Source organism: Equus caballus, chromosome 20 (assembly GCF_041296265.1).
Source record: "Equus caballus isolate H_3958 breed thoroughbred chromosome 20, TB-T2T, whole genome shotgun sequence".
NCBI lineage: Eukaryota > Metazoa > Chordata > Mammalia > Perissodactyla > Equidae > Equus > Equus caballus.
In genome coordinates, this window is record NC_091703.1 from 63,731,102 (window position 1) to 63,758,268 (window position 27,167).

General features: G+C 38.3%; 1 long non-coding RNA gene across 1 annotated transcript; it reads left to right on the plus strand.

Annotated features, from left to right (window-relative positions):
* Positions 1-301: 301 nt before the first annotated feature.
* Positions 302-27,167, plus strand: LOC102151117 (uncharacterized). The gene is made up of 5 exons (XR_289164.4): positions 302-550; positions 1,281-1,388; positions 17,882-17,990; positions 21,396-21,569; positions 27,039-27,167. It is a non-coding gene; the product is annotated as an uncharacterized lncRNA (long non-coding RNA).

The window sequence follows — 27,167 nt, forward strand, 5'->3', positions numbered from 1 at the left end:
CTGTTTCGTGAGGATTAAAAGCAGTTGTGTCCACCTAAGTGAACAAAGAATCACCTGGGAGCATTTAAAAACCGATGCACTAGGCCCACTCCAAAGTTTCCACCTTCAGTTAACCGCTGATTTAAAGTGCTTTTTCTCTGTCATTAAAATAACGTGACCTAAACTTACTGTGAGAGGCAAATACTAAGATGGAATCTATGATCTCTATCTCTGATGTCCTCCACCCCTATACTCATCTCCTTTCAAGTGTGGCTGGGACAAACTTCTAGCCAATAGAACATAGCAGAGGTGAAAGAATTTTGCAGATGCAGTGTAGGTTCCGAGTCAGTTGATTTTGAACTAATCAAAAAGGAGGTCATTTTGGTTGGGCCTGACTTAATTAGTTGAAAACCCTTAAAAGACTAACCTAGCCGTCCCCAATGAGAAGGACTCTCTCTCCTTCCAACCAGAGGGATCTTGGAAGACGATCTTTCCCTCGCTGATCCTCTGAATGAGAATGCAATCTAACAAGTAGATTTCAGCTTCATGAGATCCTGAACAGAGGACCCAGGTAAGCTGTGCCCAGGTTCCCGAGCCACAGAAATGTGAAATAGTAAGTACATGTTCTTTTAAGCTGCTATATGTGTGATAATTTGTTATGCAGAAATAGAAAACTAATACAATACAGTTACCAACCTCTTTTAGGCTGCCAGGCAACATTCCCATTCGTTAGAAGTTATTGATCTTATTTGGATCTGAAGATGGAAAAAGTAGAGCAGTGGACAAAGGGCAGGTGACCAGGAAAAATTCTGACCAACCATAATATCTGAGATAAAATAATCCATCATATGATGGGTATGTCTGTTCTATGTCATCCTCCCAAAGAATAGTTATATTCTCATGGAGCAACTTTGATGTCATTTGCCCTCTTTTTCTGTGCTGGAAGTAAAGTCAAAAGTTTGGCATCCTTTTCTTAAGGGGTCATAGTCCCATACATTGAGGCATTAGTGGATAAATACTATAAAATTAAAGTGGTGGGGGTAGACTATAGCACTGATTCTTTTAATTGATTGTATTGTGATTATCTTTAATGAAAATAACATGGATTAGGTTAAGTGTGACTTCACCTCACCTGTTCATACTTCCTCAAACCCTCAATACATATACACCTTTCAATCAGAAAACTGACAAAAGCTTTTTGTTTTCTTTCAACCAACTTGATTATATCTCTCTTACAACGTCTCTGAAAAGATCCTTTATAAATATATACCTAGAATGAAAACAGTGACTTTCTCCTTCAGGAAAACTTGAACCAGGGGGTAAACTGAGATAGAGTTGGCCAGAGCCGGAAATTATAACAAGCTGTGAACAATCATTGAAGCTTCCTGAAGGTACTAGAGTGGTCTTTGGTAAGTGCTGACGCAGGAGGCTGATTTGGTCTGAGATTTTGTCCATCCATCTATCCTGTATACCGCCATACTTCACCCAAACGTTTTTCTTCATGTCTTGTGTTCTCTGAACCTAATTTTCTCCTTTGACACTGCCTGCTTGCCTTCACACTCATCTCTAACTACTAGTCTATTAGAAGGATAAGTTCATGTTCTACTTTCTCTATGAGGAGGATTAGCGCTCCCTTAAACTTTAAATGCATCTTGCTAGCAAACGAAAGGAGGAGAGAATGGTATGAACAATGCAGTTCCTTAAGGCAGCATGCTATGAGGTTTTCACAATCAAGTCCTAAGAAATTAATGTCTTAACTCTATTTTAGGGAATATCCAAGTAGATGTAAATTACCCATGATAATAAAGGTTTTGAATCAAATGAGTTGGAGAAATACGGAGTCAAAATTAAAAAAAAAATATTTTTAACTTTAGGGCTTCTTAGATCCTTTGTTGTAACTCTCTAAGAAACAGGACCAGATAGTCTGCAGGATTCCCATAACTTTTCCAATTGCTGAAAATTTTTAACCCAGGAAGACAAATGGGTAAACTTACACTCAATGCCAGTGGTTCCTAAAGTTTGCCTCCCAGACCAGCCATTTCAGTATTAACATCTCCTGAGAACCTGTTATAAATGCAAATTATTGGACCCCACCAAAGACCTACCGATTTAGAAACTCTGGAGGTGGGAGCCAGTCGTCTGTTTTCACATACCCACTGCCAGCTGAACCTGATGCCTGCTGAAGAGGAAGAGCCAGCGCCTTATTCAACATAGAACTTGGGTAATCCCAGCCCACCCTTCCTTTTAGAGCAGATATTTACTGTGACGGATCTTTTTAAAGAGTATGAGCGTTAACATCGGGAACTGTGAATCACTGATGTTGGGAACACAATTTCTCCCTGTGGAGTGTTTAAATGCTTAATGAGAGTAAGTCAGGAGACATGAACAGTGTTTAACTGTTCTGAAAGACTTCACTAAAGGCTTTGACTCTAAAATCAAAGATGTTTAATTGATAAGAACAATATAAATATCTTCCCTCTCTGTCAGTCTGATAATTTACAGCCTAAGAGATTTCTTTTCAAATGAACATCTAAGAAGTAAATGTGTTAAACGTTAACATCTGTTCCGAAGCAATTCCTCAGCGTTGCCACACACAGATGAGGTGACACTTCCTCAAATGCCCATTTAAGCCACTTAAGGTTGCATGTGATAATGATAAATGTTAGGTATTCAACTTCTAAAATCCCAGCAAAAATGGTAGGATTTAACAGCTTTATGATTAATAAAAATAATTATGTAATACCAAAGGGCAGTAAAATTGGAGGTGGGGGGTTTAGTTTCTATCTGTACTGCGTGGAAATAAACAATGATGAAGTTTAGCCTGGCTGGTTGGAGCTTTTTAGATGGGCCAAAGATCAGAGTGCTATTTGCTGTCACTTAAATCTTTAGGTCAAGAAAACAGGTCCAATTGAAATAATCTATTGGAACTATCAGTAAGAGATTTAGGTCAGGACTAAATAAACCAAGACCAGTTCTCCAGTTAACTAGATTACCTAGTTAACCATTGGCTGTGGTGTGCTTGCTGTTTCATCTATGTTGAAACCTTAATTCATTCTGGTATGGGAGAAGATATAGTGCAATATACCAATCTTATATTTCTAGTAGTCTTTTAGCAAAGTTGTTCCTCACATAATTCAGCAAGATTACAGCAGACAGCACAATGGGCCTGTGGAGTCAAGTAGAATGTAAGTAAAGGAACTGTTCTCTTATCTTAAAAAGAAAAAATGCTGTCAGTGTCAAAAACTAGCAATTCTCCTTTAAATTACTCTTACTTTAATATGGAAAGCATACATAAAGTGAGTTAAATTCTTACTAACCATTCACTTACCGGCTGTTTATTGCTACTATATCTTCTCAACAAACATTATTTACTAGTTTCTACTTTTCCATTTGAGGCTACCTGTGTATAGAAATCACATTAGGTATTTTTTACTGATTGTTTGCTCATCTCCATCATAACAGGCTCATGCACGCTGCCAGGTGACAGGTGTGATAAAGCATTTTTAAACTCTCATAAACGTCCCGCATGGCTATTTTCAGTGAGGGACTGATGCTTGGTGTACTCTCTCAAACATCCAGTATGTACTGACAACGGAAACGTGAGGATCTGAGTATTACTTAGCTCTAGTAAGACAGGGTAAAAATGCGCTTCATGTGCGTGATTAAAGTATTTTCTTTACCCACTGATCTTTTGACAGCAAGATGGAAGGAGAAAATTGAGAGTTATGACTTCAGTTGTAATTCACCTCTGAATAACTAAACAGAACCACTATTTGATGAAAGTTTAACATTCTAAATTATTAATAAATCAACACTTTTGTCTAATGGATAACAGTATATGAGATGTTATAGGAGTTAAAAAAAAAAATGGGGCTTAAATCTTACATCCACCCTCTCCCTTCACTCAAACTGTTTTAGCCTATTTCCCTCCACAAAACAATGAAGATAATGCTACATACTGGAATGAGGTATTCCTGAAAATTTAAGTCAACTGTATGTAAAGAACTTAAACTAAGCCTAGCACAGAGTTAATACTCAATAAGCTATGATATTCTTGCAGTAGTAAATATTATTTAGCTGACAGATTATGCAGTGGCATCATTTATTTCAGTTATTGTACCATATATATTTCAGGAGGTTTTTTGATTATTTTGTCAGCACGTGTGAAGAAACCAGAGATCAATTATCAAGCAGAATAGGAATAAACACTCATTTGGCAGAGAGAAGATGGTTTAATGCTTAAATTCAGTGGTCACCTTGGCAAATGATATTTTTCTTTCCAAGGAAAGGCAACTTGAGCTGTGAGCCCTTCCTTACCTTCTCGCTGTCCTGGGAGATCTCATCTCGTCTATGGTTTCACCAACCACCTATATACCAAGTCTTTATTTCTAATCCAAATATCATTCCTGAGACCCACCCTTATATATCTTAATACTTGCTACATGTCTTTTTTTTGGTTATTCCACAGATGCTTCAAACTGAACATAACCAACCTGGATCCCATCCCTCAATTAAAGAAAAACAGAAACTCCTTCTCTTTCAGGGTTAAATATTTGAGTTTATGATGCTATCAATCACCCAAGAAACAAGACTTAAACTTGGAAATCATGCTTTGCTCTTGCATTCACTAAAAACCTCATATCTGACTCATGAACAGTCTGTGCCCTCGGCTCCCTCCTGCCACCTCCACCCACCCCCAGGCTCCAGGGCCAACACTGCTCAAGCGCTCACCTCTTCCTCTTGGCCCTTGTCTCAGAGGCCCTTTCTACGTTCTGCCTCTTGATTTGGCCAGATCATCTCCACTATTTCCAAAACTTAGTTCACTAAGAAATATGGTTTCCTCACTGGCTTTTGCTCAAGATTCGTCATTTTTTCAAGCTTCTCATACAATAATATAATTTTGTATTTTTTTGCTCACTGTTGAATGCATTAATCCCCTCTACTGTCTCATGGAACTTGTTTTAGTTGTCATTTCAGAGCTCTTTGCCTAGGGAATTGGGGGGGGGGTGGAAATAGTGGATGACAGTTAACAACAAGCTTTTTTAAAATTGTGATGGGCTGAAAGCAGAAGTTGCAGACATCTAGGAGCTATCTTTGCCAAGACTTTGGTGGGGCAAAGAAAGTTTGAATGGAAAGAAGCAGAAGTAGACCATCCTAATCAGGTTGAGATTCCTCAGGGTGGTGGTGTGGGATGTTCTCTGCACATCGTGGAGCAAAGCCCCCATCAGCAAGCAATGCCCCACTTTGGGGCTAGCTGTGGGAAGTCAGTGGAGACTGCACACTACACTTTCCAGACTAAAGAACAGATTAAAATGTAACTGTGGGCAAGTTTGTGGGCAGCGGACTGTGACTGGCATCCGTGGGAGACATCAGTGCTATTTACCAAATATATCTGGGTCTCTTCCTGGTTACGTGGTGGGATTTTATTTTGCCATCCTTTGGGATTTGGGTGTGTCTCATGACTTGCTTTGGCCAATGTTAAACATGAAAGGAAGTGGCACATCACTTTTTGGTAGAAGCCTTACGAGTCAATGAGGGACTCATGATGCTTTTCTCTTTCCCTCTGTCATGGTGCCTGGAAACACTTCATTATCCTGGGTCCCAGAGTGCTCAGATGCAGAGCAGAGCACCCCTCCCGAGCTGACCTGAACTGAACATGTAGCATGAGCAAGTAAAAGTGATAGACTTTCTGAGTTTTGTTGCTACCACAGCATAGCCTGACCAATACAATATCCTTGAGTCCACTGTGAGCAGTGTCTTGAGCGGCCTTTGAAGACCCTCTCTTGTAGTCCTGGAGAGCAGAAGAGTCCAAGGAAACAATGGCATTGCTCGGGATTAAGGGCCTGACACATTCCTTAGATTTTTGGTAACCAGTCGAACCCTATGGGGGAAGGGAAGCCCAGTGGTGTCTGAAGTTGAAATTCTTGCATCAGGAGAGGCCTTGATGCAGCTTTAGTATGAAATATATCTTGGGTTTGTGCACAAAGACTGCTATCTGTTACGTGTGTTTTGTGTCTGGAAATCTCTGCAGCCCAGTGAACTAGACCTGTTCCATCAACTACAACATTTAATCCTAACTTCTAAGCATAAAATTTGAGCTAACGCTCCATGTCCTGCTCCCCAAGAGAGCTATTCGCATTGAATTTGCTAGTAGATATAACATTAGTAATAATAACATCACTAATTTGTTGAACGCTTACAATGTGCCAAGCAATATGTTAAGCAGTTTACACGGATTGTCACATTATTCCCTTCAATAAATCTATGAAGGAGGTATTATCTTCATTTACCATTTTAGGAACTTGGAAATTAGAAAGGTTAAAAACTAGCCCTGAGTCACCCAGCTGGTAGGTGTCAGAGGCAGAATGACAGCACAGGTCTGCTTGATAGTGATGCCATTGCTCCATAGAGCACTCATCAATCACCTCTCACCTGGGTTATTGGAACAATTGTCTAACTTCTGTTTCTGCTTCTTGTCTGGCTTTCTTCTTTCACCCTCTCCCATTCTAGGTAGACTTATAAGTAACGCAAATCTGACCTTGGAATTTCTTTTATTAAAATTGTTCTGGTTCCCAGTGGCTTCTTACATAAAATCTAAACTCCTCCTTGTACCATAAAGGCTCTCAAGGACAAGGTCCCAGCCTGCTTCTCAGTGTAATCTTCCACCACTATCTTTCAACTCTATGACCTTCTAATACTAGACCGCTTCTGCTCTCTTGATGTGACTGGTGGTCACCTTGCTATATGCAATGCCCTCCAGGGCAAGACCCAAGCACCCTCTTGCCTAAATCCAACTCTCATTTAGTAAGACAATGTGGGTGTAACCTGCTCCAAGGAGACTACTGCCATATACCAACCTGGCTTAAACATTCCTATTCTGCCATAGTACTTTATGCAGCACCTCATCATTGTATAGACAATACAATACCTTAAAGACATGAGCCCTCAAATCACAAAGTCAGGGGTTTGAACATCAACTCTGCCACTCTCTAGTTATACATGTTTTGACAAATTATTTCACCTCTGAAAACCTTAGTTTTATAGTTGGTAAAAATGGTGTAAGCACAGAATGTCCTTGGACAGATTTTATTTCATCATGCTTTGTTTTAGAATTATATTCAATAATGACTTTAATACAATGTCTGGCTATAGTCAGAGTTCAATACAATATTTGCTGTTCTTATTTCACTCACCATATTATAGAATGACTATCTAAATATCAGTCTGTGAACCCCCAAATGTCAAGACTCATTTTTTTTCTTCTTTAGACCCAATGCCTAATATAGCAGGCCCTGAGTAAATATTTGTTCATTGAATAAATGGATGATTAAAACAAAAAATTAGGAGGATGCCGTTTAAAATGCTTAAACTCAAAGGGATGAGCATACATTCAGGGCTCCTCAGGATGCCAGAAAATGGAATCAAAAATATAGTTCTGGGTTTTGAACAATTACACTCCATTCTATTCCTGAGACAATGAAAGAATGAAGGAAAAAAATGAGGCATGCTGAAATACTGAAAGGAGTCCTTCTGAACTGTCCCAAAATGCCCAGTGAAGTAAGAGATCTGCTGAGATTGAGGAAGGAAAATTGGAAGCTTATGGGCTAAAGGGATTTGGAACATTTCTGAGAGTGATGAGCCAAGGAGGCAATGAGGGAGAAATGTCAGGCGTGCTGAGAAGTGGTCAGGGCCAGGTTGCAGCTGGTTGCTATAAACACTGAGAAGGCCAGGTCTACTTGGCTACGCCTCTTTCTCCAGCACAGATGCAGGCATCAAGAAGGTGGTCCTCATGGTGGGTCCTATGAAGGAGATCATCAAGGACAACACAAGATTACATAGGCAGAGTATAGAATTTTACTGTAATCTTTTCCAAGGTCCAAGAGAATGAGCACATATTAAGCTTTTCATAAATATTTTTTGAAAACCTTTGATGATACGAATAACACATATGTTATTTCTGAAGCATATATTTCATGGATAAAGCCCAAAAGAATTAATCAAGTATTACTTTTAAAGTACAATACTCTTCCTGGGGAGGAAGTATTTTGTGTTCGAGTTACAAAATTCCTAGATTTTGCTTTCCAAAGTATACTCAGAACAAGATTAATAGGAATAAGTACATGACTCTACAAATAATGTCCAACTGCCTTCCTTTGCTAGACTATGTTTAGAGAATGTTAAATTTAGAGAGTAGAGAATGATTTGTGATGAAATGAATCATCACTGGAATTTTTCTTTAGCATTACAATAACCACAATAGAGATAATCAATTCAAGTCATTTTAGAGAATTAACCTATATAAACATAATCTTTACTTTGATACGATTAAAACTGACAGGCTCTACAATAAATTAATATAGACACCATTTTTTTTCCTGACTTCACTTTTACTTGTATATGCCTTTCATGGCATAATGGGAAAGGAGATGAAGAAGGAGAAGATGATAAAGCAGAGGGATTAGGAGCACAGCAGTGTGAGCAAAGTGTTGAATGTGGGGCATTTCTATTTAGAGATGGAAGGAAAAAATGAACTGACTGTTTCTTTTGGATGACTTATTTTGACTCTTCCAAACTAATTAGTGCCTCTAGTAATCACCTTGAGTGGTGCCACAGGCAGGTATGACAGAGACGATCAGAGGAAGAAGCAACAGGGTGAATGTATTGCCACGCTTGGGAATTAAACACCTAAAAGCATTCAACTCTCCTCTGCTCCAAGTTTCACTCCCAGGGAAAGTTAAGTTTAATCCCCACGTGGCTCTGGAAACTTTGAGTGCATTTTAAAATTTACAGAGCTCTTGGGGCTGGCCCCGTGGCCGAGTGGTTAAGTTCGTGCGCTCCGCTGCAGGCGGCCCAGTGTTTCGTTGGTTCGAATCCTGGGCGCGGACATGGCACTGCTCATTAAACCACGCTGAGGCGGCGTCCCACATGCCACAACTAGAAGGACCCACAACAAAGAATATACAACTATGTACTGGGGGGCTTTGGGGAGAAAAAGGAAAAAATAAAATCTTAAAATAAAAAATTTACAGAGCTCATTGGTTTCAGTAACAGGGCTATAAATATTTATTAAGCACACAACATGTGGGGGTTTTTTTTTGGTGCCCATAAAATGCATCCTTTTTATGCTTGCCAATTATATGAAAGTGAGAACTGATTTTCTTTCATAGCAAGAAAAGCTCCCAGGATGGAGCTGCTTTCCCAGCTCTACCTTGACTGTGCCTCTCCAGGCGCCCAGGAAGCAAGGACACCCTTACCTAAGTACTGTTATACCGACTTACCCCAGAGAAGACAAACTCGGGACACCCCTGGAGGTCTCAGCACGTTTGTACCAGGCTTTCTGACTAGCCAGCTGACTTTCATTCCCAGAGGAATCAAATGACCCCATCTATGTCATTTACTTGTATCAAATAAGGGAATGTGGAGCAAGTTTCTCGGCTTAGGTACGGAAGGATATCCCATATGACTCTGCCCTGCCGCCATGTCTTCTCCTGTCTCTCCACTCCTCACTAGTCTCCCTCCACCACGCCTCCCCCCCGCCCCATTGCTGGGTGTTCACCTCCTGGTGGACCCTGCTCTCCTCTCCAGTGCAGAGCAAATGTGAATCTTTGTGGCTTCCGCTCTGTGGTGCTGTGGACCCTGGCCGATGTTAACAGGGGTTTTCCTTTTCCAGAACAAGGATTAGGTTGGGCTCTGGCATAAAAACTATTTTAAAGTTTCTGAAGTCAAAGTAGGAGCTGCTATGACTGTGTATGTGAGAGGGACTCATTTAGTGTGAGGCCTCAGAGAGACTTTAGTCAAAACTTTATTTTTTTTGAGCTGAGGTGAAAATAATGCTACAACTATGGCACAGAATGGGGACAGAGGGGCAGCAAGAAGGAGGGAGAAAGGGAGCACATTAAATAATGCTTTCTTCATGGTCCTGTGTAAATATTAAATCTCTTTAATTAAGATATACAGAGGATATTACCATTTTTATTTGCTACATATTAACATCTATTGACAGAAAAAGATGGATATTCTGAGAGTTTCCATATTGTTATTACTTTTCTACAAATATTCCATATATGTCTTCATAATTTATACTAAAATTGACTTTGGCTTTCTTCAAAACAAATCTGATAATGATTTAGGAGGAATAAATAGACACGAAAGAAACCTGAAAACTACAGCAACAAAGAAAATAATATTCTCTTGCATGTACTGAGGATGAGCTAAATAATAGCAATAAACGGGCCGTAGTGGCTGCTCACAGGAGAGTATTGCAGACCGACCTACCTTGTCTCTCCCACTAGAATAGCCGAGCTCTGTATAACGTGGGGTACTGTGAAGGCAAGTTACTTTCAAGCCACCAAAAAGCTGCATACATATTGCAGGGTGTGTTTATTACATTACTTACTGCAAGTAATCAGCAAATGATAAACTAATTGAAACTGCTCAATTCGCCAAAACCCACGTGGCCTTGAAATATAACTGTGCAAAGAAGTCAGGTGGGAATTGGCAGAAGGAAACTTGTGTGGGACATGCTCTCCCAGCTTCTCTGGAATACTTTCTGTCCAGCGAATTCTTTTACATGTCACATTTCTCCAGTGGTCTGATCCCATTTTCTAGATGCTTCCTCACGCTTGTCAACTGGAAATATCAGCGTCACCATTAAAATTAGTGCTTTAAACTGTTCCTCAGTAACTTACAAGAAAAATACATAATTAGCACATTGCCAATCATATCAGTAATTATGTCTTTTTAAAATGAAGATGGTGCTAGAGAAGAAAATCAATAGAATGGAGCTGGGCAACCTTTTTTCTGGTAGTGTTTCATTAATTCTTAATACTTCTAAAAATACTCATTATGTGGCTATTGTGTCAGTCAATTTTCTAGATCCTGGAAACAATATTAATATGTTGTAGACCCGGTCTTGCAAAACACTTGATCTGGAAGGGCAGACCAGTATGTCAATCACATACAGCTTTCTAGGTGTCTTATAGAGACAATGATAAACTATCAAAGGAGTACAGAGACCAGAGAGCAAAACAAGTAACTCCGAAAGTCTACCTGGTAGCCTTCAACCAAAAAACGGCATTCCATTTGTACTTTGAGTGATAAAAGTAAGGAAGTAGGAAAAAAATTATCCTGAGAATAAGGTTTACACTACGCCATGCTAAGATCTGCATCCAAGGGATAGGAAACATGTGGAAATTATTTTTAGAGTGGAAATAAACAGGAATTGATCAACTATATGGGAGAAGTGATGAGGAGAATGAGTCAGTTTGAGATGTACTCAGGAATTCCACATTGGAAGAGTAGACCACTGACTTGTAATGAGTAAAGTTTTGAAAATATTCATGTCATGTTCTCTTTTGACTTTTCCAGGTGATTGACCTTAGATCTAGGCCATCATAGACACCCACGAGCATGGAGTAGACTTGAATTTGTTGCTGAAGGGGTTCAAAATGAAATACTATTCAGATTATGCACTCTGGGCTATCTTAACAGGAATTTTTCAAATTTATTTGCAGCTGCATCCAATCTGACAATTTGAATAGTTTATTTAAGCAACAGTCAGTGTCTTTTTGATAAGAATATTTTACTGCAGCCAGCCCAATGGCATAGTGGTTAAGTTTGTGTGCTCCATTTTGGCAGCCCAGGGTTCGCAGGTTCGGATTCTGGGTACAGACTTACATCACTCATCAAGCCATGCTGTAGTGGCATCCCACATACAAAACAGAGGGATATTGGCACAGGTGTTAGCTCAGGACCAATATTTTTCACCTATATATATATATAGTTTGTTTGTTTAATGCTGAATTTCTATCATCTGGTTAGTGCTTGACACAGGGTAAAAATTTAATAATTACTTTTGTATAATGAAATAAAGGAAGAATGATTGTGTGTGTGTGTGTGTGTATATATATAGACTATCTATCTATATATGTATAAAAGATGAATGAAAATGTTGACTAAGGAAGAATGAGCCATGAAAAGGGATTATTAAGTCAAAGGCTCTAATGCGGGAACCAATCTTGGTAAGAACACCAGTATGTCTACTATAGAATGAGTTCTGGGCATGAGTTCTCTGGATCAGGAGTCTGGGCACAGCTTGACCAGGGCCTCTGCTTAGGGTTTCCCAAGTCTGTGATCAAGGGATCAGATTGTGCCCTCATCTCAAGGCTCTGCTGGGGAAGAATATGCTGCCAATGTCACTCAGCTTGTAGGCAGAATTCATTCCCTTGTGGTTGTAGGACTGAGGACCCTAGTTTCTTCCCGCCTGTTGGCTAAAGTTGCCCCTCAGCTCCTAGAGGCCTCTCAGCTTCTTGCCATGGGAGCCTCCAAAATATGGCTGCTTGGTTCTTCTAAGCTAGCAGTAGAGTTTCTAAAGTAAGTCAGCTAGCAAGACTACACTCCACAATCAAAGGAGTGACATCTTGTCAGCTTTGCCATAGTCTGCGGGTTAGAAGCAAGTCACATGTCCCACCCACACCCCAGGGAAGGGGTTGCAAAGGCATAAATACTAGAAGTCATGCTTTGTGAGACTTCATGCTTGAATCTTATACCCACCACAGATATAAACTGGCTGAGTCTCCAATGACAATATTATACAGCTGAACTAACCCCTAGACTTACCTACATTACAGCTTTTTCTTAAGTGAGACAATAAAAGTCCTTACCCTTTAAAGCCACTTTTGATAAGGGGTTATGCTACTTCCAGCCAAAAATATCCTGTCTACCATAGTGACAAGAAACATTAAGAATTTCTCAGTTGACGTCCTCTCTTTCCTCTTTGAATTAGAGAGGGATGATATATTTGGGCTTTACCATGAATGAAGGTTGGACATAGCAACTGTAGAGAGCAGGAAAAGGAGATGACAAGGATCACATACAAGGAACTTCAGGTAGATTTTAAGGCCCAGATGAGATCAGATAGTCTGAGTACTTAATCACAACAATCTATAAACTGTGAATTTTTCCTCACTCTGCTCAACAGCTTAGAGCTGAGAGCTGGTGAAGAAAGGAGGCTTGGAAGATGAGACTATTGGCAAGAGAATGGATGAATTGATGAGTAGCATGATCTAGCTAGATGGAATAAGAAGCAAAGAGACTTTTCCTGGTAAGCTGGAAAAAATAAGGTAGTCAAAGATAGGCTTTCTAAATGCAGTCAGAAAACAGATGTAAAAGGAATAAAGGAGTGAGCATCTTGAAGAAATAGCCAGGGAGTGGAATGTAAGACGCCAGGAGTGAAAATATTGCTACAGAAACCTATTCCAGACTGTTAAAGATGTGGGAGTGACTGATGCAGAATGGGAAAAAGAGTTAGAAATTGAAGGCAAAAGAAATGAGAAGTCAGAACACTCTAAGGTTTGCCCACGTGAAGGCCACAATTATAGCCAGGCTTAAGGCACATGGTGAAACCGTTGACTGGGATCAGACCCTTCAGGGAGGATGGTCACGGATGAGCGATATTGACAAGTGTTGGGTGGATGGTGGAAACGTGAAAAGGATCGAGATGATAAAGCCAAGTATAAGTGGTAAAGTAGAGTCTGCTTACATACATGGGCTCTGAGTCGTAATGGTTTAGAAACAGCACCAAAGAAGCAAGGTACTGTCAAAGCAGCCTCCATATCCTGCGTTACATGAGCCTTGGGAAACTAAGAAAACTCCCCTTCAGAGACTGAAGTTGAAGCCACCTTCTTAGGGAAGAACCAGGTGTTAGTAAAAGCCAACAGAGAGAGCCTTCTGTAGCCTGGTAAGGGATTTGTGTACGTAAGATTGGGGTTCCTGCTTGAAGTGCAAAGGTCTGGCTGGGGTTGGAGGATGGGTCTGTGTTGGAGAACACTGAGACATATGGGGATGACATTGCTGAAGAGAACACATTATCTACCACTGCTGAATTTATTAGATTTGTCGCTTTTAGCAAAACAAGACTTCCAGCAGATGTCCAGACGTTTGAAGTCCCACATTACCACTATATCTTGCTTCTGTGACAGTTTCATGATCTGTATTAGGGAAGCATCTGCTGGGCTGAGTGAGCTGTCATCTTCTTCCACAGCAACATCAAATATGGTTTCCTTTCCCTTCATCCTCACCCAAATGTTCTACTGTGATCCACCCTCAGACCCATGGATTCCCATTCAGTTGCACACCTCCTTGGCGTGCAAGGATACTCCTCCACCACTTCTGTTCTGTTCTCTTTTTATTAAGAAAACAATTTAATCAAGTTCTGGGCTCTTTCCTTAAAAGGTTTCCATGATAGATCTGAATTGATACTAGCTGACTTATGCCAAAGTGTTTCTTTCGTACTGTATGTTATCAGTTCTCAGTATCTTTATTTCCACAACTAAGGACTTTAGTATGTTTATTGAATAGATTTTCAGTTACTTTATATGGTACACTGGAATTTAGCTCATCCCATTGTTTCCTCTATTTTTCTCTATTTCTTGCTTTTATTTTCTAGAACATTCTACTTTTCAAATCCTTTAAGAGTAGACACCATTCAAATTTTTAAACTGACTTTTGTATGGATTGCTTTAACTCTTGACAAATTTATTTTTCCTAGTTCTCAGGAGGTGCCCTCTTTGATGCATCGAACAGCACTTACTAGTATTAGAGGTGTTTTTATTCAAATCCCTTTTAGCATATCCTAGAGAAGAGTTATGTATATAAGAGCCAAGAATGTCTTTGATCATGAGAGCGTCAGTAGTCACCAAGTGCGGTGGGTCTTGGACACCCAACAAATCTTCCTGTTCTTGTTACAGCCCCCTAACACCTGATGCTGCCGTCCGCACCTGACTCAGTCAAACCATTATGGTCTACCTTCAAGATGGGGCAATCAGATTCACATGCTGCCTGGGAATTTTGATCATAAACTGAGAGCTACCCACTGCAATCTCGGGAGAGATGAGGCAACTTGATGACAATACCTCGTTATAACATCGAGGAATTCCTTGTCCCTGGAGCTGTTCTGGCATTGCCCTTGCAGAAGCTTTGCCACCCTGCTCTTTCATTGCCTTTGAGTACCATGCTACCTTCTCATAAATCTCCTTTGTACTTAAGTAGGCCAAGGTCCATTGCTTTCTATTGCATGTACCCAAAATAACATTAACAGATACAATAAGCTTGTTAGTGCTACACAGAGAGCTGTTCTTTGCCCAAGGACAGCACATTTCAATTTAGCCAGGTATTTTTTAAAAATCTGTGCCAGGAAGCAAAGTTGAATCTGGACCAAAAAAATATACATGAATCAGTGAAAGTCCATTATCTGTTATGGAAAAGCAAAAGAACACATACAAATGACTCTAACAGTGGATTATAACATAAAAGCATCCTTTTGTATGTTATGTATATGAGTTTTGATTATAAAGAGTTATGCCTCAATTCTTAAATGTGTCGCAGAAGTGATTTCATTGCTAGTTATATCATATGTTTACCATTTATGAACAAAATCTTTATACGCTGCACATCTGTGAGAATTCCTTTTTTGTGCGATTTACCAAGAAAAAAATGAAGGGAGATAAAATTAATCCATCTCTTACATGTACTCCAGTTCACTCTATAAAATAAAATGAAGGTGGTTGAAGAAGGCAATTATAAGATTTCGTTTTCTCGCTAAGAAGCTCAAAGTACTTATCTGTCGTTATTCAATTGATTTTGTAGGATCCCCTTGAGAGTTGTGGAATACAGTTATTTTATAACCAGAGAAATTAATGCAGAAACACCACATGCTGTGTTAACTGTAAGAGCAGGATTAGGAATCATATCCTCTGAGTTTATAAATTATCATTAGCCCATTAAATTATGTGGAGTTCGTCCCAGTGCTGTACACTTTCTTCTTCCTAACTGTGCTTCCAATGTAGCAATGAACTAAATGGCCAACCATTTTATGAACCTTCTGGTTTAAGGTAAAAGAAATCATTTAGTGTCAATTAACTTCGTTCATGGATCGACCCCTGTCTTTACAATTCCCTATGAGAGCGGGTGGGTCACTGTTAAAATGTCACATGCATAATGACAGGCAAACCATTTTAGAAGTTAGTCACTTTTTTTGGTCTTCTATTAAACGTCTTGGCCTGGTAGTCTGTGTATATCTATCATATCTTTCAATGGCATCTGCCTTTAATTTTCCACATTTACCATCCACTCAGCCACACTGTTTTATTTCCCATGAGGTGAACATTATTATCTTTTCCCACTTCCTTTCTTTACATTTCTTATTTTTTTCTGACTCATGCTGTTTCTCCTGACATAATGACATCTCCTTCTGCTGACTTGACCTAAATCCTGTGTATCCGACCTTCTCCATAGGGTCTTCCCTGGAACTTCAAACTAAGCCATTCCTCTCACTTGTAAATTCAGGTCAGACTTGTCTCTCTGCTGTTAAGGGTGTTAGTACTGTTTACTTAACTTCTTCCTCATCCCTTGAACATGTATTTAACCCTCATTTTGTTACTTCCTGTACTGACATCTCTTCTTCCCAAGGAGATTAAAATCTTCCCAGGACAGGAACAGTGACTTACCTGATTCTAGCTCAGATAACATCCAGTGCAGTATTTTGCATTTACCAGGTATTTAAAAATGCACAGTGTGGAGTCTTGATTAATTTACTTAGCATGCTTCAGCAAATCTGATGCTTTGGAAAGCAGAGGAAATTTTAAAATGCTTAATTTGTACCTATTAATAATATAAAGGGGGACAATTAAATACTTCTATATTTATAAAATGAAGAATGGTTCATAAAAATATGATTTTAGTTTGTAACGTCCTTACACTGAATACTATTCCATTAGACAGCAATTTAGTTTTCATATAGTGAGTTAAATAGCACAATCACTAGAAACTCCTTCAGATTAATATTAATCTTGATTGTCTCGTAGTCTAAAGGAAGATACCATTTTTGTTTATTGGGCATTTTATTCTGTTGTCTATGCGGGCAGTCATTGGCCTCTGTGTAAACAGCCAAGGGTTCTCCCCAAGCCTACTTTAAACCATTATTCTCTACCTGCTGTTTTGACCCACCCATCCACAATTGTTATAACCTATGCCTCGCCTATTGTGTGGTAGAGAGCTGGTCAAGTTCATGGTTTTTAGCCTTTGTATACAATGCTTATTCCAGAGCACCCTAGACCACCTCGTTTCTCTGAGCTCCTTCTGCATCTCACTCTATTTCTTTACTCAAAAACATAAACATTCAGTTAAATAAATCTCTCTTGAGTTCTTATTAGCAGCAGGGTACTGGACTAGCTGTTGCTAATGAATCTACTGCTGTGTCAAAATATTTAAAGATTACATTTTGAAATGTAATCTTTGATCAAGCTACTCCACCCTAAGATTTTATCCTGAGGAAATAATCAGAATTAGGCAATAACATTCATGTACAGAGATGTTCATAATAGCATTATTTGAAATGTCAAAATATTTAAAACCAAAGCAAGAAAAATACTGCATTTTCATAAGCAGGAAACAACTTATAAACATCAAAGAACATCGGAAAAGGATATTTTATGACAAGATAAATGGGTACCACATATTGTGATATAGCATGATTTATTAAATCATTTACTATCACATGCAATATGTCACACATAAGTCAAGGCACTAGTTACATGGCCATAAAAAAGTAAAGAAGCACCTGCCCAGGTGAAGCTTACATTCTCATGATGAAACAGAGACTAAAAGATAAGAAAATAACTACATCGTAAATATCAGGCAGTGACAAATAGAATAAGGGGGAGCCTGACTCAGGAACTATTTTTCATGATAGTCAAGTAAGATAAAATCAGTCAAGTGAATACCTGAAAAAGAGTATTTCACACAAAGCAAATCTTAAAGATTTGATATTAGAATGTACTTGGCCTTGAATGTAGTTGGTGTTCAAAATAAACGAATGAAAACTTTATTTTTTCAATTCTTTCAGCTGTGATCTTCAGAATTGCATACGTTTTATTAGTCAGCTGTATAGAAGCGGGTACTATGCCTTCTACCTATCCCTGGGCCTCTATGATGGAGTGCCTACCATTTTTCAGGTACTTTTTTGCAACTTATTTGAAATGTTTATAAAATAAGAATTTCAAATCTATCAAATCTAAAATTTTGATATTACACCTCCTCCTTTTTCTGAGAGACAAGGGGCTAATATTTTTGACTACAGCTGCATGAGTCCAGGATTCAAACATAGCCATATGTTGATGTATATCCAAAACTCTTTCTACCACAATCTACACTCTGTCATGACCAGCTAAGGTGTGAACATTTGTACATTTGCACAGAACAAAAAGTAGGAGGTATCTGGGGTGTGGACTGCTAAGAGAAAGTGCAATTTTGTACATGAGCTTCCAATACACTCAAAAAGTATTAAATTTTAGTACATGAACTAATCCCTGCTAAGCTTAACAATGACATATAATGTCCAATATAATTTTAATGCAAATTTCTATGATTCATTTCCTAAAAGTTTCAACAGTAATTGGTTACTGCTCACATTAAACTTGAATTTCCCTATTTGGAAAATTAAGCATATTCTAGTTTTACGAACATGTCAGTCTTCCTTTTTAATAATAGTTTAAAATGATATTTCAGTGGTTTACATTTAACACTCAGATTTACCTACTTCCTACCCCCCATCAATGAATGACAATCGACCTTTAATTCTAATCCCTCCACCTGGAATTTACCTTGTTCTCTGCTGATATTCTTGGACCTAAAGTCTTTTTCTTTGCTGGTAGAAAATTATCTCCCTTTTGCCCAGCATCTCTGAATTCCGCTCAAAATCTTTCATTTTCCCTAATTCATGGTAGGAAATCTCAGAAATCTGAAGGGTTACTGGGGTCTGACCTGGTGGTCTCATTGTCCAGCAGAGCTTACTCTGAAAACCGGCCGTCTACACCAAGGCCCTCTCCACTCCCGTCTCTTCCTTGATCAACTAATAGGTTTTAAGTTGAAATAATTTATTTTACTAAACAAAATTTGACAACATTATTACTTTGCATTTAAGAGCAGAGACTTTAGTGTCAGTTACACCCGGGCTGAAACAGCAACTGCTGCTCTCATTACATGTTACTCAATTGTTTCAGCCTTCCATGCTCAACTGTAAAATGGGGAGAATCCTATTTTATACTATATAAGGTTGTAGAAGGATGAATTTTTTTAAATAACAAACTTCTAAAAACTCTAAAGTCTTAAGTAAAAATCTTAAAAGTTTAAGAAACTATATGGTACATATTAACACAGAAGGAGTTGTAATTATTATTACAAACCACCTCAGATAGCTAGTAGAAGTTTGATTATTTGTAAAGATGCCAGCTGCTCTTTTCCTGAAAATGCTTAAATACATACTTCAACAAACTGAACCATGATTCATTAAAAATCGGGTTACAGAGAAAATTAATATGTGTGAATGTTTCTGTTTGCTGTAGATGTGATGAAACATACACAAGGCGTTTTTCCTTTTACTTATTTTCCTTTTAATTATTTTAGCATAATGAGCTATACAACAAAACAGTCATAAAACTATGTTGGCACATTAATTATATAATCAGAAGGCCCCTGTTTAGTGAAGAGAGTTTAGATTTGAGATCAAGTGTAGGTTTTATCTTATCTAGCTGCGTGGCCCTCTGGTAAGGTGCTAAACTTCTATGAACCTCTGTGTTTTCCTCATCTCTAAAATGAGAGCACTGCAGAAACATCCCATGAGTGTTTAGGATGATTCATAAAAGTAGTATTTAAATCCAAAATTATATGGTAAGCATCGCACACATACCCTCCACCCTTATACACACACACACACACACACTCATACACATTTACAAAATAGAAGGAGTTAATAACGAAAACAGAAGAATTTACCAAACTGTACAATTAAAGAGAGTCAGGGAGGCAGAGAGTCATAGTATGCATGCAAAAAGAAAAAAAGCACAAAATCCAAAGTAAGATATAATTAAAATTCATAAAAGACCACTTTGCTCAACTACAATTGATGACAACTATATGATATAGATGACAAGCTGATCACATGCAGTATTGTGAAGACTAAAGGGAAACAGGCATTTATCCATTATGATGAGAGTATAACTCATGTAACCTTAATGGAAAGCAATTTGGCAATCCACTAAATTTTGTAATTCACGTACACTTTGACTCAACAAATTCACGTCTTGAAATTTATCCTACAGACTCTCTTACATGTGTGAAATGATATATGTACATACAGAAAATACAACCTAAATAAGGATTTGTTATATTATCTTGGGACCATACAATGAAAGGATGTCACTCCAGGCTTCTTTTCCCACTGGAAGAATTGTAGGCTCAGGAGAAACCCCTGTCTGCGTCACTGGGCTGGCTGGAGGAGGGGCAACATGGTCAGCATGTAGCCTTTCCTCTTACCCTTCTACCACGGTCTCTCTTGGTCTCTATGGTGTGGGGAGTGTGCTTCAGCCTCTTCTCCATGTTCTAGGATTCTCTCAGTAATGTGTTGTCCATGAATAGTTGTTAGTTTTTCTTGTGAAGGAGAATGAAATCAGAAACGACCAATGTTACTGTCTTGCTGGTGTCACTCCTACTTTATTTTTAGCTTTTGAATTTTTTTCTCTTCTTTGTGTATTATAAGTTCAAAAACCATAATGTATTTTTAAAATCATAGATTAGTTATTTTGAAAAGCCGGGACTTAAACCTGTATTCTCTCTCTTAGATTTTCACTCAGTTCATTAGCATATAAGAGCTCTAAAATTCATTTAAAAATAATTATTTTTGGTATACTTTCTACCAAACATCATACTAGATGCTGGGTTTATAAGCATGAGCAACACAGACGCAGCCACCAATCTCACGAAGCAGCTTATCATTCAGCTGGGAAAACAAACCATAATGAAATAAATTAATATTTTAAACTATTTTATACATTTTTCAGTATCATTTGACTATATAACTTTTTAATGTGTATCACTTTTAACAACACTTGAAACACACTTTAAGAAATACTATGCTGTAATATTCTCTTAACAGCAATATCTTTCACAAAGGAAAAATAGACCAAAAAAAGAAACAGAAAAAATAGGCTTGATATACGCTTAATGCCCCCTCCAAATGAAAGAGAAATGAAGAAACTTTTTAAATTTGGGGAAACTGGTTCCACACAATAGTCAGTTCTTTATTTATATTATATAGAATTAAGATTGAATGAGATCATTATACACAGCAGTAGTCTGAGTGAATGGGTAATAAATATGAGCTATTGTTGATATTTTTATGAACACATCCTTGTAAGAGATATAGTTAATCTGAATGCATAATATGAAATGTGCTATTTGAGTCCAAGCTCTATATACCTCAGTAAAGAGTAAAGAGACTGGCATACTGATTAATGATAAAAGGTAATAATAGATGCTTTAATTGGATTAACCAACTCCTATTCACCATCCTTCTTCTGCAGCCACTATCCAGTAAAATTGGTCTACAAGTGGCCACATGACCCAATTTTGGCCAGTGCAATAAAAGTTGAAATCTCTGAGTAGAGCTTCCGGGAAGACTTTCTAACAGAGAGAGGCTTGGCAGGCACACCACTTTGCCCTTCACCATTTGTTCCTCTTTTTCCAAGAGCATATAAGTAAGTACAACAGCCATCTTGAAACTTCAAGGAAAAGGCCATATCTAACAAACAGCACACAGAAATATTGAAGAGACCCTGGTTCCTGATAGTGTCACTGAGTCAGTATACCAGCTCTGGTCTGCTTATCATCAGACACCCTATTAAGCGAGAAAAATAAATCTACATGTGTTAGTGAGTTTTCTGTTATGTGCAATAAAATGCATTCCTCACAAATAAAAGGAAAAATGGGGACTCTTGAGAAAAATTCTTATACAAAAACATGTTACAGAAAAAGCAAGGCTAATATAAAAAGTAAAAATAAGCATAGCCATAAAATAATCAATCATGGCATAAACCATAATCCTAAAACCATCAGAAGAAATCATGCTTCTTATGAATAATATGTAAACCTTTGCTTAGGAGGAAGGAGGGTTTTATTGGATTTCCCATAAGAGAATGATAGTCCTGGAACATTGAGAGACAGGTAATAATATTTAAAATTCCCAATATTCAATGGATGGATTATCCACATTTAATCCTAAGATATAACCTAGCTATTTGTAAATTGGATCAAAAGCATGCCATTCACTTTTGTCACGTTTTTTTAATATCAATCCCATGAATATATTGATAGGCATTACATTCTTCTTGCTGAAAGAGTACCAAGTCATTGCTCAAAGAGTGCTATTCTGCTCCCTGAGGCTGCAGGGTCCTCGGGTACAGGATCATAGGGATTTATGGATTTAGGAAACACACATTTATTGAGTAGCTATTCCAGCACACACTGTGTTGAGTGCTGGAAAAGAGACTACAGAGATGACTAATTTACGGTAACTGTATGTAATGTAGACTTCAGTCCATTAGGAGGACCAGACATTTCCAGAAATTATACACAAATGCAATGCAAGGGAGGTAAAAGTACCGACTACAGTGAAGACCCAATAGTCAAGTGCCATTTGCGAATTGTTTGCTGGCTTTGGGAGTGATGGCGGAGTGTTGCAAAAGGTCTGACCAGGATCAATGGTGTTATACCCCAGTCCCCAAATCACTGGCACCAGGAAAGGATATTTCCCAGATACACCTCCTTCTCACACCCCACCCTTTCTCCACTAGCTAGGGAGAATATTGGGGGAGGAGGGGGGCAGGGATTGGACTTTAGGACCTTAGAAGTGTCTTCCAGGTCTACCTGCATCAGCATTCTCTAAATTATAAGGGGGAGGTTGTTGACTCCTCCTAGAAGCAAATGTCCTCAGAAGAATAATTTTTCCTCTTTCTTCATGTGAAGGAGAATCTTTTCAAACACATGGGTACTTCCATCTTGCCTCTGCCTTCTAGTCTTCTCCTCTGTGTCAAGTAATACTTATCCTCAAAGTTTTTCTAGAATTCTTCAAACCCAATGGCTAAAATAAAACGTATCCCTCCCTACAGCTCTCTGTATGAAAGGCAGCGCTCTCATTCTCCACTATGTAAGGTTTTAGAGGTAGAATATACATTTCTGTACCTATTTCAGACCCCCGGTTCTCCATCTGCAAGTGGTGCTTCCCACCACCACCTTTGAAGCTTATGCCTGCTGCTTCTCCTACCTTTACTGCTCCTTCCTCGGGGGGCCATGGCAGTGGACTCACAGTCCTCGCCCTCACCATCATGGCGATCTGGGAGCTTTGGTGGAAGAGGGATGGATGGTGCTTCAGAATCTATGTGAATGGCCACACAATATCTTACATGAAAATTATTTGAACTCTTTTCCTCCCACACTTATGACCTTTACTTAGTAATTTATTCTCCAGATAGTACCAAATCCTGGATTCATCAATATCTAAAAATTTAAAACCCAACATGCCGTTTTGGGATTATGATCCCTAATCCCTATATTATTCCATGCTGTACTGCCATAAATATGTTCTTCAATCTCATCGATCTCCACTCTTTCTTGAGTACTATCTTTTCTCAGTGTTTATTAACCCTTCTGACTTCACTAGTGTTCCAGTATAGCAGAGCTACCCTCCCAACCAAAACCACACTATTGAAATTACTTTTGAACTATAGATCCTTGGTAATCTATCTTCTTTTTAACCTTAGATCACTGTGAAATAATTTCTGAATTCTCTATTTCTAAACATGGGACTACTGTTGTCTAGTACTAAAGTATCTTAGTTATCACCCACCGATTCCCACCATACACACACACACACACATCCCAGCCCACGCTCTACCACACACTCACATGCTCTTATCAGTAGACCCTCTCAGTCTCTGAGTAGTTACTTCTCTTATTCCCTATAGCTATTCCAAAATAATTTTTTAAAATATTTCTCAGTATTCCTAACCTGTGCAAGTTCCAACTTCTTCTCTATTAGAAGAGCTTGCTTTCTACTCCTCAGAGAAAGTTGAAGTAATCAGTATCGACTTCTTTTATTTAACCAGCTATAAATATATTATCTGCATGCACTCTATTTTCTCACCTCTAGTCTCAAGGGAAAAAATGTCCCTCTGCCTCTCTAACACTAATTAATTCAATGGTGTCTGAATCAGAGCTTCTCAAACTTTAATGTGCTAATGAAGTACCTGGAAATCTTGTTTAATGCAGATTCTGATTCAGTAGGTCTGGAGTAGAGCCTGAGATTCTAAAAAATTCTGAACAATGTTCATGTTCCTGCCCCACAAGTTATACTTTGAACAACAACGTTCTCAACTACCATTCCCTCTCTTCTCCAAAACCTTCGTCTATCAATTATATCTTCTCTCTCTTCTGCTGTTTTAAATTATTCCTCTACACTGGCCTCTTAGACTATGTAAACATTTATTTAAAAAGTGAAAGGAAAGGAAAACAAAGACAACCTCTGAACCCTGGGATTCTACCTCTTACAAAAGTCCTTGCCTTGCCTTGTCTTTATAGCTGAGCTACATGGAAAATTCTGGACCACAATACTGACACTTCTTCCTCATGGTCAATGTACTCTTCAACATCTGCAATATGATGTATGCACCCTTGTCTCTAAAAGTACTATGTCAAAGATAGCCAATTATGTGCCTAACCCAAGGCTCCACCTTCTGTCCTTTAATTACTTGACAAATGGAACATTCAACACTGTAGCCTCTCTTTATTTATATTTCATTTAATTATTTTTCCAGATTCTTCTATTTCCTCCAAACTCTTAGTATTACCATCATAGTCCCTTCTCTCCAGTTGTACCTTCTCTGTTTTGTCCTGCATCATCAGCTCCTTAGATGTTTCTGTTTCCTCAAGGTCACCCCGATACCTAGTTTCTTTTCATCCTAAAAATTATCCATAAGTTAGCTCATTTGAACCTACAGCTTCAATTCTTCTGCATATAGTACTTACTTTCAGTTTCAACATTCCCTATAGATGTCACGTGTAAGGAACTTGTCTATTTCAATGACCAAGAGACACTTCAAACCAATGATGTCTCAAACTTAGCTTACCATTTTCTCCCTCAAATCTATGTTTTTCTCTTTTATTATTTATGATCCGTGTCACCATCTATCCCAATCAGGGCTGACTTATCCCAAAGGACAGTAGGCACAGTCCCTAGAGCCACAATACTTTCAAAACCTGAGGAAAGCAATAACTTTTAGGTCAAAGAAACTGTTTTAATATATAGTATATACAACATAATCATAAAATATAAATTTTTAAATTTTTTTCCCTGGAGGAAGTAGCTCATGAAGGCAAAAGTGCCTGGGACCCAGGAAAGTAACACTGTGGCCCCAATCCTAGTCTCCTAAACTGTGATAACTCAGAGCTCTTCTAGGCACCTTTTTTCTCCCTCTATTCTTACATTCAATTGGTAATCAAGTGCTGGTAACTCTATACCACTTTGGAGACATTGTCTTAATTCCGGGTCTTACATGGACTACTGAGTGATTCCTAACTGGCTTCTGCCTCCTGTCTTGTCCTCATGACTCTACATGGACTAGTGATTGCTCTAAAACGAAATGCCAATGATCGCTTCTTTGTTTAAAAATCCTCCAGGGCTTTGAATATCCTACAAGAAAAAGATTGAATACCATTTCTTTCATGACCTATGCTTTGCAGACCTTGCTAGTTTCATTTCCCTTATATATCCAGTGCTCCCTCTAGGCTAAATTACTGGCAGTTCTTTGTGCCTGATATTCTACATATATATGCAGGCAGGTGCTTCTGACAGGGGAAGCCACTTCTCCCCAGTTAGCAGAATAAGGTCTTATTCACCTTAAAAGCCTCTCCACCTCCATAAAAACAGTAAGTGCATGTAATTACTTACAAAATAATCCTACCGTAGTAAGTACACAGTTCAGACACACAACTCACCACATGCATTTGTATCTATTTTCTTTTGTGTCTTACTTTAGACTGTGGGCTCCTCAAGGAGAAGAATTTTGTCTTATCAATCCATATGTATTCAGCGCCTGGCATAGATAGGCATTCAACAAATGTATGTTGGATAATTGAAGAAATGAATGAACTATTTGAAAGTACACTTTAGATATGCATTTTATTAAAACTGCAAATAGTAGCAACCATCCTTGAAAGTGACATGATTTCAGCCCAAATCCCCATATCCATTTCTAATTATCTAGTTATAATCTGTCACTCTACCTCTGAATGGTCAAAAGCAGCATATAAGTGAACAATAATTTGATATAAAAGTAGAACTCAATTGTAAAATACAATATTTATGGTTAATGCCAATGCATACAACATGTGACTTTAAATATGCAATATTAACACAGAAATATAATCTAAAAGAAAATATCCATTTACTTAAGAAATTGCCTCATTAATAGACCTCAAGAATCTTCTTAATCTCCTACTTTGGTAACCTAAATAATTTTCGGAAGTACCCAAAGGAAGTACCTAAAGAGAGATTCAATTCAAAATTTAAAAATCCTCAAATAGGTCCACTGAAAACTGAAATAATGTTTGAAAATGAAGCTATATGCATTCTCTTTGTTGCTTTTCTTCTGTGACCACTAAAATTAGACAGTATTCTCAGCTGATTAAGGTGTTCTTTGATCTGTCTAGTACCTACTGTAACATGAAAAAGAGAATCATCAAAACATACCACAAATATGGTTCAAATATGTTTAGCTCCTCTGTTTTCTCCACAATAACTTTAGGTTAGTTACTCATTCATTAATTCAACAAATATTTACTCAATGCCTACTAATGACTCAAGTGCCTACCTGGCACCTTACCAGATTTGGGGGCACCAAAGGGAAGTAAACAAGGAGTTTGCAATTTATCAGAGCACACAGACAAAAATAAATATTGATGAGTGTTATGGATTGAATGTTTGTGTTCTCCCAGAATTTGTATGTCGAAGCTTCAACACCCAATGAGACTGTATTTAGAGATAGGGTCTTTAGGGAGGTAATTAAGGTTAAATGAGGTCATAAGAGTGGAGCCCTGATCTAACAGGATTACGATTCTTATGAGAAAAGACACAAGCAAGCCCGTTCATTCTCTTTCTCCATGTCATGTAGGGACAGTGAAAAGTCAGACATCTGCAAGCCAAGAAGAGAGTCCTCATTAGAAGCCAACCCTGCTGGACGTTGATCTGGAACGTTAAGCCTCCAGAGCTATGATAAAATAAATTTCTGTTGTTTAAGCCA